We start from the raw sequence: 14,395 nt of genomic DNA, 5'->3' as shown, positions 1-14,395 counted from the left end.
AAGTATCTTCAATTTTAAAACAAATGTAATCTCTTATTAAACACACAGTGGCCAAATATGAGGTTTCTTCTTAAACCTTCTTATCTGATTTTTCTCTCTCTTCAGCATTTTAAAGGCATTAATACACATAACTCTAGCCACATGACTATTGCTATAAAGATTTAAAGGGGCACAGTTAAAAGACTCCCACATGGCTTTAAACGGTAGTATTAAATACATTTGAGTGCTACACAAGTAATTAGCCATAGGCAATTAATTATAGTTCACTTGGTGACTATAGCCATATTTCAGACTCTTTGAAAGACTCAAAACTCCCTGTAAATAAAAGTAGGATTATTTTCATTTCAAAGAACAAAACTGGAAGAGGATCCCACGGGTGGTCTGTCACCCACTAGATTGCACATGTGACTGTATAAAAATAACTTTCTGAGGGCAAAGATCGATGGCTTTCCTTAAAGAAGAACATCAGGACTCAATAACTAATTAGCTTGTGTCTTTCTGTTCCTGTAATTGCAAACCACGCTGGAATCAACTTTCTGAAAGTGTGAAATAGCTATTACTATACACGGCTTGCTTCTACCACCTTCTATTTTTACACTTGGGATATTTCTTTTCTATGGACCTAATTCAGCCAAAAATTTATATAAGAATTCTCTCATGTCCAAAATACAAATATAACGTTTTTTCTAGGGTGAAACGAACACTTTTAAGAAGAACATGAGGAAAAGGTTCAGGTTAAGGAGCTGAATGTTAGAAGTCAAGAGCTATAGACTCTTCTTTATCTTCAAAACAAACCCATGTCAATTCTCATTCTGGAATAGGCATCTCGTAATTTACTTCATTTTTGTACAGTATAATAGACATCTATATATATTATCAACTCAAACTCATTAAAAGGATCCCTGCAGGCAAGTTGGTTGAGAGATTGAGTGGTTTTATCATAAGCAATATTTTAAAATGGACAGCTGAGTAGAAGTAAATAGCAACATAAAGATAGATTGCATTTTCATAAAACGTCATTACAACTAGCTGAAAAATGAAAGAAAAGGAACCCAACCAGTGAGATCTACGTATACCAAATATTTTCCAGTAAATGCCCAGTTGATTGATTATAGCACTAGAGTATTGTGTCCCCTGCCATGTTCACTGTTGGCTGACAGTGTGTAAAAGTGAGGCCACAATTGATGTAGTCATTATTGCAGACACTTTTAGACCTACAGGGTACTGTGATAACTGCATGACTCCTTCTCATTCTTTAGGTCTTAAATATTCTGTCCTCAGATAATTCTTTGTTGATACTACTCTATCTGAAGAGACCCTCTCTCTGTCTAAGCACTTTCTCTCTTAAAATCACTTTCGTTCCTTCAGAACAATTATCACAATTTTTAATTATCTCATTTTTTAAAATGTTCTTTGGGGTAATTGTCTTTTTCTCTCCTCCAGAATGGAAGCTGCATGAGGACCTTGCTTATCTTCTCTATCAATACCTAGCTCAGTGCTGGGCACGTCAAAGACCCTCAGTAAATACTTGCTAAATATATGGATTAATGAAGAAAGAATATAGAGCTCTGTCAAGGTCAGTCAGTAATGTCAATAATTGATCAACTATATGCTGGTGTGATGGGGGAATACAAAGAATTATATGTCCTCCAATTACTTTTTTTAGGTATAGAAATCAGGCATTTATAAGCACATGTAGCTGTACAGGTGTCATCCTATAAACTAAGGATGCAAGAAAAATAACTTTATCATTCCATGCCTGATTTCTATTTTGAGAACTGATTCAGCTGGTAGAAATAATTAAAGTAATGTGGCATCACCCCCACTGAGTTAGATTTAATTTCAGGTAGTTGACATATTGCCAAAGTGTTCAGTGGTTACATTAGTCTACTGGTCATTACTGAGCCACAGTGACCACAAGTGAGATGCCTGTCACCCACTATTTGATCTGTCCTGGTCAGATAAAATCCTCCTTCTTTCTGTCCTGAAAGTTTCCTCCAAGCCTTGTCTTCGTCCACACACTTGAGCCTTGCTCATCAGCCCCATATCCCTATTCTGGCTCACAGGAATATGGAAAGACATAGTGGGAGTCAAGTAATTTTTAATGGTTTGAAACAATAATCATTTATTTGCTCCCAATTCTGCAGGTCAGCAATTTGGGCAGGGCTCAGCTGGGATGGTTTCACTTCTGCTCCACATTGTTTTGGCTGAACTCCTGTATGCATTCCACAGGTAGGCTGGGGCTGGCTTGTTCTTAATGGCTTGAGACATGTGTCTGACAGTTGCTTGGGGCTGTCAGCCAAGGTACCTTAATCCTCCTCCATATGTTCTCTCCACATGGCAGCTGAATCCCCCCCAAAAGTAAGACCTAATGCACAAGCACTTATCCAGCTTCTGTTTGCATTGCATTTGCTAATGTACTGTTGGCCAAAAAAGTCACATAGCCAATTCTAGAATCATTGAGGGAGGGGATTACACAAGGAGAAGTGAGTCATTAAGGGAACAAGCTAGATGATATTTGCAGTCAGCAAAAGACTAGGAGCTGTATCTTTTCTAAACACTGTTATGTCTTTGGATATGATTACCAGCCCAGAGATCACATAATTAGAAGGAGAGACAAAAGAAGTCCTGGTTTTGTGTCCATGCTTTCATGTCTCAGGCAGCGTACCCTGATAAGTCATTGTTAGAACCATCACTATGAAATCCAAGGCAGAGTAAAAAGGCTTGTTAAGTAAATCCTTGCTGTGAAAAAGTGATACCACCAAATATTGGAAACAACATCTCACATTCATTCTGAGAAACAAAGAAGAACACATCAAGAATTAAAGAAGCATTTGGGGTTACTTAGAAAATTATTAGCTTAGCAAATCTTTCTTATGTAATTGGTATTTGAGGCAGCTTAGTGGAAAGGGATGTTATTGTGCTTTTATTAAGCATCAAATATTTAATGTATTCATATAACACATTTTGAGAAAAATCACCCTTTTGCAATAGGCAATCTTGACTGTACAGTGCTATCAAACTTTATTGCTCATTTTGCAGTCATGAGGGAGAGTTCAGTTTTAATGAAACAGGAAATATTTTGATTAGCCTAGCAATTTTTATTGAAACATTTATAGTATTCTAAAATGATTAAGTAACAATAATTAATGCAATATCATTTCTTAGTACAAAATAAAAATGGTTATTATCATTATGCAGTGTAAGATAAAATGGGTTGCTTTATATTTGATTAAAACAGGCCTTGTTGGCCAAAGCCCCTCCTGTGAGTCATGGCAAGTGGTGCCAGGGTGTGAGCTAGCCAGGTCCCAGCAGCTTTTGGATTTCCATAAACATCCATGTTTAAAACGGAAGCAAAATCCTTCAAAAGATCTTGAACTGTGTTGAAGTGAGGATGAAATACACTGCTGACCTGAGAGCTGGCACCGCAAACGGAGTTTCCGTGCTCTTTGATCAATACTGAGATGGGCTGAGGGTCTCACGAGGGAGAAGAACTGCGTAGGTTACGCAGTCAAGATCCCTCCTTCTGTAGATGAGGAAGCTGACGCGCGGGGAGGGTCAGTGAAGTGATGGACGAGCCCACAGCTGGTCGGTGGTTGAGACGGGTCAGAACATCCATCCCCTGGCTCTGACTGAGGCTGGTGTGTGAGGGGTCGAGAGTGTCAGTGCAGGGACGCAGAGCTCATCCACACCTGGCTGCCGGGACAGCTGTTAGTGATCCTTGAGCACAAGGCGCTGTGATCCACGTTGTAGGAAGAATGGTCTGGGGGTCATGCTCAAGGCCAGGCGGTGGCAGAAAAGCAGGGGGCAGGGAGGCCACTAGGGACACCCTGGCCCAGGAGGAGGCCCATAGTTGGGGTGGGGGCAATGAGGTATGTTTTAGGGAACATCCTGGGTGGACCAGCTTGAGAACATTTTACAGAAATAATTTGTTGGATACATTACTTTCTAAATAAATTAAAGATTGCTAATCCTTAAAAAAAAAAAAAAGGGTTGCTTTATTCAGAATCAAGTCACAAAGGAGAACACATAGATTGTACAAAGTTGCTTCCCTAACCTATTTCCTGCTCACCCTCAGTGTTCCAGTGTTCTCTAGTAGTGCAAACAGGACACAGACCCCAGGTATTTCCTGTATGTTACTGGAAGTCTATGGAGGAGACTAGTTTTGTGAAAAAACAAAGTGAGACAAAACCTCCAGAGGCGAAAAGCAAGCAGCTTGCTTGAGGGCGTCTTTTCAGTGACTGATGAAACTAGGTTAGATGACAAGATAACAATATCTAATCTAATCTAACCATGCAAGAATCATTATGTCAACCATATTTTAGCATAGGAAAGAGAAGAACAACTAATGTTTAGCATGTTTGCTGTGTGTCAGGCACTGCTCTGATTACTTCACACATAGTATTTCCTTTAGACATTGGAAAACTCTGTGTGTGACAACTAATGCATGATATCGTTGACTAAGTGACAAAAACGTTCTTAGAATTTCTCTGCTATCTTGTATGCAGAACAGATAACAAAAAGATGAAGAGAAATGGAAATGAAAGGGTGAAGGAAATGATTTTTATATCGCATTCCCCCTGAAGTCCTCCATTATTAATCATTTATTAATATGTTTCTGGATTTCCTTAAAGTGTATCTATCTGCTACATGACGATCTTTCCATAAACAGACCATAGGTGAAATAAACACTTAACCTTTTAGTTTTGCTTCTTTACGGTCATCATCAGTATTACTTACATGTAAAATCTACAGTTTGGCAACAGATTTCCTTTTGAACACTATTAGTTACACCCTTGGCAAATGGACATTTGGATAGTTTCCAGTTTGGGGCTATTGTGATAGTGCTACTAGGAATATTCTAGAGTATGTTTTTGGAAGAGTACACATTTTGATTGGGTATTTGCTGGATTAGAGGATATGGAAATGATCAGCTTTGGTAGACACAGTCAAACAATTTTCCGAAGTGGTTGAATCAACTTTCTTTCTACCATTGTTTATGAGAGTTCTGGTTACTTAACATCCTCACCAACATTTACAAATCTTTGCTTTTTGTTTTTTTTTTTTTTGCGGTATGCGAGCCTCTCACTGTTGTGGCCTCTCCCGTTGTGGAGCACAGGCTCCGGACGCGCAGGCTCAGCGGCCATGGCTCACGGGCCCAGCCGCTCCGCGGCATGTGGGATCTTCCCGGACCGGGGCACGAACCCGTGTTCCCTGCATCGTCAGGCGGGCTCTCAACCACTGCGCCACCAGGGAAGCCCTGGGTTGGAGTTTTTAAAGAGCAGTTTTATTTGCATAAAGGGAAGATACTTGGAAGAGTGGTAGTTTTTCCTGATAGACCAGGCAGAAAAAAAACCCAGAGACTGTCTTTTCTTAATCTAGTCTAGATGGTTGTTTATATTTGGCAAGTTAACTTGGCTGGCAGGATTAGGTCCTGTGATTGGCCAGCTAACCGCTCTGCAGTATTCCATTTACATGGTATTTGTAATAGAGTTGTCTAGTTTTGTTTCTTTAAGATTGTACTATGTATATTTTACACTACATTTTTTCATACAATAGTACAGATCTGTTTAATTCTATTTAATGATTGAGTTGTATTCAGTATGTTATTTCATAGAACTTATACAACCTGTCCCTTCTTGATGGACATTAAAGTTATGACACAAACATAACAAAGTAAAGAATTCTCTTTTCCTCATAACCAAGCCAATATTGGTTGATGTCAAATTGCTGAGTGAGAAATAATATATGTTCTCTTGAATTTATGTCTTTCATGTTTTCTTCTATAAATTGCCTGTTCATATTCTTTGACTGGGGTTGCATATTCCACTTGTTTCAGGGGCCAAGATGATGAAGTAAATAAAATAACTGGGCAGGTGTAAAACAATAGAGAGTGAAGGGATAATTGTGGTGAACTGAAGATGGCACACCAGGTCTGCAAACACTCACGTCAAAATCCCAGTTAAAAGCAATTAGGTTATCTGTTTTTTCCCAATGTTGTACTCATTTTCACACAAGATTGCTATTTATCTTTTGTCTTATCCATTGCAAATATTTTCATTTTATATGTTACTTTATCACTTCTTCCACTATTTGTCTATGTTTTTACTCTTTCAAAAGAGTCAGTTTTGTTATATTATGAATAAAACAGATTTAAACTTTTTCTCTTGCAGAATAGAAACATAAGGTGTGCATTCCAGACTAGAGCATTAATTCTTCTTTTTTTTGCTTTTTTTTTTTTTTTAGTTGAGATATAGTTGATTTACAACATTATGTAAGTTTCAGGTGTACAATATAGTGACTCATGTTTTGGGGATTATATTCCATTTATAGTTATTAAAACATATTGACTATCTTCCCTGAGCTGTATGATATATACTTGTAGCTTATTTATTTTCTACATAATAGTTTGTACCTCTTAATACCTTACCCCTGATTTTGGTTTCAGAATTATAAGTCTTTTCTCCAATTTCAGTTGCTTTATGTTGTTGTTCTTTTTATATCCTATTAGGTTAAATGTTTTTAGTCTTTTTGGTTAATAATTAAAGGTCAGCTATCAAGAGTTTGACCACTTCTTCACCTAGGACATTAAAAAAAAATTAAAAATAGAATCAAATAATTAAAAATGTAGAATGTGGCTAAAGCCATATTAGAGGAAACTTCACAGCCTTAAATATTTTAAACAGGCTAGGATGAAGTCTTATCTTTCACCAGTATCCACAAATACAAGTGATATCATTTTAGTACATTTCCATTAATCTTGGCTCTAGTAATTTGAAACTTTTACTTATGATGATAGGATTTGAATAGAAACTTAGCTGTACTTCACAAATCCTTTACAAGCTGAGTCTAAATTATATAAACAAGTTGATAGAGAGTATATACATTTAAAAATCTTGTTAGAAAACTTGTTTTAAGCACCCTGTGACAATTTGACACTCCTTGTTACACATGAATAATTTATGTGCTAATTATTGATAACGTATGAATTGGCAAAATCAGTTAGCACTCAGTTGATGTAATTTAAATGTGTGTGTGTGTATATATATACATATTTACGAGAGTAATAAATGAATGCTGTAAAATAATAGAGCAATTTATTTTTAGATGGTAGTAAAATGAATGTTTCTTTTCTTTATTCAGTTCCTGTTTTCTTCCTCAGAAAGCAATTTCTGCTAATACTTCATTGTGTCTACTTCTAGGACCTTTTCTATACACTTATACTCATAGACATACTACTTTTTAAATTGTAGACATGGCCATGTCTATAACTTAGGTGCACTTTTCAAAACTATGAGAATAGGATTATATTATGTAATTTTCTGTTTTTGTTTAACATGTCTTTTTTTTAATTTTTAAATTTTATTTTATTTATTTTTTTATACAGCAGGTCCTTATTAGTCATCAGTTTTATACACATCAGTGTATACATGTCAATCCCAATTGCCCAGTTCATCATACCACCATCCCCACCTCCCCACGGCTTTCCCCGCTTGGTGTCCATACGTTTGTTCTCTACATCTGTGTGTCTATTTTTGCCCTGCAAACTCATTCATCTGTATCATTTTTCTAGGTTGCACATATATGCGTTAATATACAATATTTGTTTTTCCCTTTCTGACTTACTTCACTCTGTATGATAGTCTCTAGATCCATCCACATCTCTACAAATGACCCAATTTCATTCCATTTTATGGCTGAGTAATATTCCATTGTATATATGCACCACATCTTCTTTATCCATTCATCTGTCAATGGGCATTTAGGTTGCTTCCATGACCTGGCTATTGTAAATGGTGCTGCAATGAACATTGAGGTGCATGTGTCTTTTTGAATTATGGTTTTCTCTGGGTATGTGCCCAGTTGTAGGGTTGCTGGATCATACAGTAATTGATTTTTAGTTTTTATTTTTTTTGATATTTAGTTTTTTAAGGAACTTCCATACTGCTCTGCACAGTGGCTGTATCAATTTACATTCCACCAACAGTGCAGGAGGGTTCCCTTTTTTCCACACCCTCTCCAGCATTTGTTGTTTGTAGATTTTCTGATGATGCCCATTCTAACTGGTGTGAGGTGATACCTCATTGTAGTTTTGATTTGCATTTCTCTAATGATTAATGATGTTGAGCATCCTTTCATGTGTTTTTGGCAGTCTGTATGTCTTCTTTGAAGAAATGTCTATTTAGGTCTTCTGGCCATTTTTGGATTGGGTTTGTTTTTTTTAATATTGAGCTGCATGAGCTGCTTATAAATTTTGGAGATTAATCCTTTGTCAGTTACTTCATTTGCAAATATTTTCTCCCATTCTGAGGGTTGTCTTTTGGTCTTGTTTATGGTTTCTTTTGCTGTGCAAAAGCTTTGAAGTTTCATTAGGTCCCATTTGTTTATTTTTGTTTTTATTTCCATTTCTCTAGGAGGTGGGTCAAAAAGGATCTTGCTGTGATTTATGTCATAGAGTGTTCTGCCTGTGTTTTCCTCTAAGAGTTTGATAGTTTCTGGCCTTACATTTAGGTCTTTAATCCATTTTGAGCTTATTTTTGTATATGGTGTTAGGGAGTGATCCGTATGCTAACACATATATATGGAATTTAAGAAAAAAAAAAAAGTGTCATGAAGGACCTAGGGGTAAGACAGGAAAAAAGACACAGACCTACTAGAGAGTGGACTTGAGGATATGGGGAGGGGGAAGGGTAAGCTGTAACAAAGCGAGAGAGAGGCATGGACATGTATACACTACCAAATGTAAGGTAGATAGCTAGTGGGAAGCAGCCGCATAGCACAGGGAGATCAGCTCAGTGCTTTGTGACTGCCTGGAGGGGTGGGATAGGGAGGGTGGGAGGGAGGGAGACGCAAGAGGGAAGAGATATGGGAACATATGTATATGTATAACTAATTCACTTTGTTATAAAGCAGAAACTAACACACCATTGTAAAGCAATTATACTCCAATAAAGATGTAAAAAATAAATTAAAATAAAATAAAATAAAAAAATTAAAAATAAATACTCTGTTGAGGTCAGTGAAAGGATGCCCAATCATCCGCATGAAAAGACATATGGACAGTGGTCCAGAGGGAAATTTGAGGTATGCAAGCACCACCATTACCAACCACGCAATATTTTTTGACTCTTTGTTGAAAACAGTATTTTTACAGAGAATTGGAAGCTGCATAAAATACTTCAACAGGCAGTCAAATTCATAGGAAATTTAAAGCTTATTTCAGCAGTGAAATTTGTCAGTCAAAATGACTGACATTCTGACAGCTCCAAACCCACATCTTCATTTGTCACTTGTAGTCCAACCATTCCTTGTCATTTTAAAGCTGACATGATATAAACTTTTAAACCTCAACAAGTGTAAAAATGTAAATATGAAGAAAACATTAAAGTGTTGTCTTTGATATTGGTAATTCAGGTTTTAAAATGCATCTTAAATACTTTGGAAGAAAGAGTCATCCCATTGGCATTCCATTATTTATAATCTTGAGATCTGTAACTATTCTTGCTGCTACTTTCACGTCTCACTAGCGCACATAGAAATCAAAGCCCTGAGTGGAATTACCAAATCTATAGATGATTATCTTAGCCATTAAATCATAAAAGACTCAATTTTCAAGACTTGGAAAAATCTCTACTTGTGCATATAAGTTTACTTCTTTGAAATTGTTATGACTGAGGCTAATCCTACAGAGAGTTAACAAAGAGTGCCCCTAAGTGTACAGTATAATGTGAGCCCAGCAGGCTAGATGCTATTGTTTTTAAAAATCCCTATATTGGCAAAACATATATATTTTACACATATTTTACATATTACTCAGAAAAATGCCATTTCATGTATCTACTCAATATGTGTATATAATAACAGGAACCCTAAAATCTGATTATATCTCTTTAATAAGTTATGTTACAGGAGTCTTTTTAAGAAAGTAACAGCCTTAGAGAAAAGCAGAATTAATGCTGTAATAACAAGCTCACTGATTATGAGTGAGTGAGAGAAGGCCATTGTGAATTCATAGATATAAAATCCACGTGTAAGATCTCTGAAAGGAAATATACTTTACTTTGTTTTCAAGAGAGACAGCCTAATAGAGAGTCAGGAATACCTGAGAGATTGTTGGGAGATGTAACAATCTGGTCCCGGCACTGGCACTTACAATCTGTATCACCTTACAAAAGTAATCTTTGTGGGCCAAGGCTTTCTTATTCGCAAAATGAGTCATTGGATGGTTCTTGAAGTCTCTTCTGTCTCTACTGTTCCAATTCCAAGACTCACGTTCATCACGACGAATTCTCCAGGCAAAACACTAGCTGGAAGCAGTCAAAGGACCTTTGGGAGGAACTATGATATTCCCTCTCATTCATTTATTCATCAAATATTATTATTTAGTGCATTCCAGGTATACTCTAAGCAGTAGAAGATGAATAAAATACAGCCCCTGACCCCAAGAAACATGAGGTCTACTAGCAGTCAGCCTCGTAATAAAAGAGCGCTATACATACTCTGTTAAAACTCTGTACACGCAAGGGGCACACGTGAGGGAGAAGTTGATGCTACTGTTTGGTTGGATACAGGGGGAGCTGACAGAAGAGACTTTGTAGAGGAGGAAATAATTGAATGATCTCTTAAAATACGAGTTCACTAGAGGAATGGTGGATGGTATGAAGTGGGCAAGAGTGGGGAGCCGAAGACTGCACTGAGACCGTTACTTACAATTAATTACAGTTTTAAACTCAGAGGGACCGTAAGCATTTGATGAATTAAATTCCACTTTGTATATCAACACCAGGGAATTATGATTATTAATTAATGTGCTGATCACCTCTGAGATGTAGGAAGTTGTTCACAATGGAGAAGAGAGCAGTTTGTTGGTCTTTTTGAGGGAATTTTTAAAAGGGAGCTTTGTAAATTTGAAGTTAGTTGCTTTTATTTTTTTCCTCTTCCCTTGTGCATGCAATGGAACAAAACATAAACAGGCATTCCTGTTTAGGAATTTAGTTTAAATTCCTTCATTATTTTAAACTAAAGAATGAAGAAAATAGATTGCTTATTGCAGAACTGTACCTTTGTACCTAACTATATATACCGCAAAAAGTATGCTTTACCAAACAATAATCCCAACAGAACAGATTATGACTATCAGGTTAATGTTTGTGATTTAAGAGCCCAAAGTAAAAAGTGGGCACCAATACTACAGCAAGCTGGTCATTAACCACTGTAATTTCTTCGAGTTACTCATGTTGTATCATGAACATATACAATGGCCTAACAGTTTTATATGCCTCATACAATGTGTTTACCTTACCTTACTGAGAGTTCTTATGTCCCTGCAGAGACTGTGCTTCCACAAAAACGTTAGAAATGATAATGGACCCATTATTCTTTTTATGGGTGTCAATCGTTCTGATGAGGGGATACTTGAATGTGGCCTGTGCCCTAATAGCAGGGCTCCCATGTGCCCCTTGAGCTCCTGCATGTGATGCAAACACATCTGTCTTCCCGACTAGGCTGTAAGCTCCTCTGAGGGTAATGACCTTGATGTTATGAATTTTTTTTGTCATGTATTGTGCCCTTTGCCCTCCTTCTCTTGTCAGAACCTGATGGAAGACTTCAGGTACCCATAGATGATGTAATCCAATGTTCGCTAAAGCAGTAGCATAAATATACAACATGTGATATACACCTATGTGAAACAAATCAGTGTTTTGCATTCTTAACATCGGGATGTGAGTTTTATTAATTAGTAGATTAGCTTGAAGCTAGCCAACCTTGAATTTGAATCTGGTTCTAACCTGTGAGGGATGGTAAAGTAGAAGCACATGTTTATTGAGGGCATGTTTACATTCCTTGCGTATTATCCAAACACGTTATCTCCTTGAGCCCTTAAAACAACCACAAGAAGTATGCCAAATAATCTCCTTTACAGGTGGAAGAACTAAAGCACGGAAGTGTAAATTCCCCAAGTTCCCACAGCTGGTAGTTGTTGCAGTTGGGATGCATAGGTAGACATTTTTCCAGAGCTTGTGCTGTGCTCCTTTCCAGTAAGCTGCAATTTCTGTGTGCCCCTGGATGAGTTATTAACATCTCTGATTTTATTTTCCCATTTCTAAAAATGAGAGTGTGATGGTTAATTTTACGTGTAAATTTGTCTAGCCTGTGGTGCCCAGCGGTTTGGTCAAATCACAGTTTAGATGCTGCTGTGAAGGTATTTTAAAAATGTGATTATCATGTCGATCAGTATACTCTGAGTAAAGTAGATCACCCTCCATAATGTGGTGGGCCTTATCCAGTCTGTTGAAGACCTTAAGAGAGAAGGCTGACGTCCTCAGAAGAACAGTTTTTCTCTCCTGACTGCAGCATAGAAATTTTACCTGAGTTTCCCGCCTTCAGACGCAAGACTTCAGACAATATCAGCTTGCTGGACTTTCCAGCTTGCTGGCCTACCCTTCAGATTTCAGACTTGACAATCCCCACATGAGCCAGTTACTTAAAATAAATCTCTCTTGTTTTGTGTCTGTATATCTCTGTCTGTCTCTGTCTCCCTCTCTCTCTGCCTCTTTCTCTCTCTATATACAAACATACACACACACACGTACATACATACATACATATATTATTTTGGTTCTCTTTTGGTTTCTCTGGAGAAGACTGACTAACACAGAGAATAAAAATATTTATTTCAAGGGTATAAAAATAAATATTAAATGAGGCAATTCACGTAAAAACACCTAGCATTACCAACCATTCAGTAGAGTTTTATGATCTGTTTCTCTCCTACTTTTTGTCTGTTTCCCTACTGTCCTCTTTCATGTTTTTCATATTTTTATTTCTCCCTTCTTTTTCTTTTCCCTTGTAATAAAACAGGTCCTTTAATGCATGGAAATAACATCTTTTTAAATTTACCAACTGTATCAGCACAAATATTCTATTAAAAGTAGGGTGATATTACATGACTATTAGTGCCTGCAGTGACATTTACATGTTCCCTTTCACTAGTGAGTAATGATAATTCATCTGCACCACGTGGCTGTGAGTAATTGCTCCCTTCTGAAGATAAAGGTTAGAATGGTCTGTAGTCATCATAATTTATTCACTGTGTGTGTAGTTTCAAAATACATTTCCTACGATATTGTTCTGTCTCTGTTTTCATTTAGGTATTCCTCATTTTTATGCAACACAAATTTTACATTGGGAAAGCATTTTATTATTGATTTATTCATCGGTTAAGTAGTATGGTGAATTTGACACTCAGTTCACTCTTCCTCCATAGCAAATTAGAAAACATTGGAATCGTAAAGTCTCAATATAGACAATGAGAATGTGTCTAGGGGTATAAGATGGGAGACAGCGAGAGAGAGAGAAGGAGGGAGGGAGAGAGGGATTTGAGAGGGCAACAGGAAGGCTCTTTTATCACTTAAACTATTTCCAACATCTAATTACTGATACAGGAAGTTAAATTTATAAGAAATAAGGCTTAAGTTCAAATACTCTTGAGAACACTCATAGACCAAATTCACACCAAGATGTCAAGCGTAAGCCCCTTCAGGGCAGGGACTGTGCCTTGACCACTTTTGTAGTTTCAACTGCTAGCACATAATAGGTGCAAAATAAATATTTTGATTGGATAAATGATGCTAGAATCCATTCTGGAGTCAGAATTTGATGAGTAAGGTAGGAGTGAGGATGTAACAGAAGTTTGACAGCAGAGGTGGGGAAATTGATGGTGTAGGAGGGGGCAAAGAAAACAGTGAGAGAAGCTTTGTAGTAGAATAAGCAAACTTTACACACTTTATCATTCTGCCAAGAGCAGATCAAGACCTTGTCAAGCTTCCTACATCCATTTAGCTCTTAGACATGTATTGTGCTGATGAATCACCTGGCTAGCTGGCTACACTGCCAGTCACAGCTGAACTGAGAGCAGCCCCTGTGTTTAGCCCAGGAGGCAGGCAACCTGTCGGGATGGCAGGTATCCAGTGACCATGCACTGAGGTCTTACTCTCTCCACTCTCTCCGGCAAATACAACCTCCCTGCCATTCCTAAGGCAGTATCTGTCCTCACTGCTGCAGTGGTATCCTGAAGGAGTTAATGCAGCTCCCACAGGGGGACTAATTTAGAACCTGGCAACAGCTTAGCCACTGAAAGAAATATGGCTCATTGCATGCTAGGTGATATAAATTAATGTTATATGTGATGAAATGTCCTTTTAGATCTTATGTGTAATTTTGAGTATTAGGAAGTCCCAGTAGGCTCTTTTTTTTTTAGAAACCAGTCTACAAGATTTCCCCTTACATTTCTTCTTTTAAACAAAGCGCCAGGAAAAGGTTATATGAATCATCATATTTTTAGCATAGCAGGTAGACTAAACGTATAAAAAGTTACTAATAGACTGTGAAAATA

The 14,395-nt window shown here is 37.3% G+C and overlaps 1 long non-coding RNA gene across 1 annotated transcript in view; it reads left to right on the top strand.

The window, feature by feature from the left end:
• The first annotated feature begins 1,447 nt into the window (after positions 1-1,447).
• LOC113626804 (uncharacterized) overlaps positions 1,448-14,395 on the top strand; it is a 426,781-nt gene continuing 413,833 nt past the window's right edge. Inside the window, exons 1-2 of the long non-coding RNA XR_003435285.1 lie at positions 1,448-1,576; positions 2,148-2,232. This is a non-coding gene — a long non-coding RNA (uncharacterized LOC113626804). The remainder of the gene's footprint in view (positions 1,577-2,147; positions 2,233-14,395) is intronic.

The sequence above is a fragment of the Aethalodelphis obliquidens genome, unplaced genomic scaffold, assembly GCF_003676395.1.
Source record: "Aethalodelphis obliquidens isolate GAN/ISIS:26980383/991018 unplaced genomic scaffold, ASM367639v1 scaffold19, whole genome shotgun sequence".
Taxonomy (NCBI): Eukaryota; Metazoa; Chordata; class Mammalia; order Artiodactyla; family Delphinidae; genus Aethalodelphis; species Aethalodelphis obliquidens.
This window is presented reverse-complemented; position numbering and strand designations above follow the sequence as displayed.